Source organism: Hordeum vulgare, chromosome 5H, assembly GCF_904849725.1.
Source record: "Hordeum vulgare subsp. vulgare chromosome 5H, MorexV3_pseudomolecules_assembly, whole genome shotgun sequence".
NCBI lineage: Eukaryota > Viridiplantae > Streptophyta > Magnoliopsida > Poales > Poaceae > Hordeum > Hordeum vulgare.
Window position 1 is genome coordinate 366,359,684 of NC_058522.1, and position 1,863 is coordinate 366,361,546.

At 38.9% G+C, this 1,863-nt stretch overlaps 2 pseudogenes; both read left to right on the top strand.

Moving 5' to 3' along the window:
- Positions 1-564: 564 nt before the first annotated feature.
- LOC123400493 lies at positions 565-649 on the top strand (annotated as a pseudogene).
- Positions 650-731: 82 nt separating this feature from the next.
- Positions 732-817, top strand: LOC123400489 (annotated as a pseudogene).
- The last annotated feature ends 1,046 nt before the right edge of the window (positions 818-1,863 follow it).

Consider the following 1,863-nt stretch of genomic DNA (forward strand, 5'->3'; position numbering starts at 1 on the left):
TCTATTTCTACATGCTAAATCTTGTAGTAATGACATTTCTTGCACAATATATAATCTACACGGATACTGTTGCAGGCACCTAAATTAGTGCACATCACGTATCCTATTCATGTAATGTTATAAGGTAACAGATATCTGCAAGACTGCAAGGAAGGAGAAGTATATGCTGTAAATATGGAATTTCCCCTATCATACTTCATTAGGACGCGGTGGTTTCAGGTTTAGTATGAGTGTATGACAATATGGAATTTCCATTTTTACTGTCGGTTTCAGGTTGAGAGATCGGAGGCAGTGAGGAAGAAGCGGGAGCCTCATCTGCTCGGCTCCAGGCGGTCACGTACGACTAAGATGGCAGCGGCACTGGCGTGGAGGTTCAGTGGAACCAACAGTGGTGCAGATCTGGTAGGTGCCACTCTCGCTACTACTAGAAGTCGTGGTTCTGAGCTACTGTAGTAGGCAGTGGTAGGCAGCCTGTCGCTTTCAGAGGTTTTCTTCAACTGCAATCTTCGGTTCCGTGATGTGAGTAAGGATGAATTGATGTTGCTGTTATGATGATGGTGTGTTGAGCAGATGATGTGAAACATTTAGACCACTCACCTTTTTTGGTCTTTGATGTATCTAAAATCGAGCTTTTTAAAACTGATGCTAGGCATGCCATCACTGTATATATATTGTTGTAGAGATGCTTGAGGTGGTTCTGTTATTGTGGTACACAATGGAATTTGTGAGCTAAGCATATGATGTTATAAGGAGATGCTACTGAGATGTCACCCATCGTTGAAGTATCTTAAACCGAGATTTTTAAAACTGATGCTTGGTTTAGCTTGTGCTGGTAGCTTAGAGTGAGTATTGCTTATCTGCTTGTCAATCGAAATCCACAACACACTGAATTTAGTAGTGGTCCATTGTTTGTCTAATTAGCCCTTACAATTGCTATTAGGTGGGTCACCGATTGAGATTGCATTATTTTCACAATACCCATGAGCTTTGCTCTAAAATATTTGTTGCACATTCGCTGAATGTATGCAATGAAGGCAAGGGAAAGGGGTCAAACTGTGGCCAAAATATTGATGAATTAAGAAATTCCATATGGTTTTGGTTTCTAAATTCAATATATCCTATTCATTTAAATTCAGATTACCATTGCATCTAAAATAACTTGTTGTGCATAGTGTCAAAATGTTCATGTGATCTCAAACATGTGGCCAAACTGTTGTACATTATGTTTTCAGTAAGGAGCTCAAGTTCTTAACACAAACTTGCTAAGTTTTGAACACTAACTTTAATTTATGTTCATACAGGAAATGGACTTATTTCTTTGAAATTCCTATGTTGGAAACATTCCCTTACTCCACTCAGGTAACTGTATAATCTGTTTCGCTTCTAGGTTTCCAGCACTTGAATCTTTCGTTAGGAGAGTTTGAAGCTGTTGGTATATTCTCAACCATTGAACACTTTTAGTCATCCTCTTCGCTCGAGTAACAATGCTCAAAACAACTCTTGTCTAGTCTCCAGGATAATAAATCATGTTCTTTCATGTTTCCAAAAATACTTGTACTCCATGTTTCTAGAAAACAGTAGCATCACACATGTCAAAAAATACTGGAATAAATTAGAAGTGGAGCATTGCTTGATTTATATACTTGATGACCAGAACTCGTTCAAGAGCTCTTTAGTCCTTCCAAAACAATGTCTTGATGTCCCCCTTACAGAAAAATGTTCATACATGTTCCTGGATGATGCGTGTATGCATGTTGGATGGTCACGTTCTAGTGTACTAGCTAGCTAGTAAGCATTGTTTGGTTAGTGCTCTCCTGCTTGGTTGGCTAAACATATTCGTTTGTTTGATTTCGCTTCACAGTT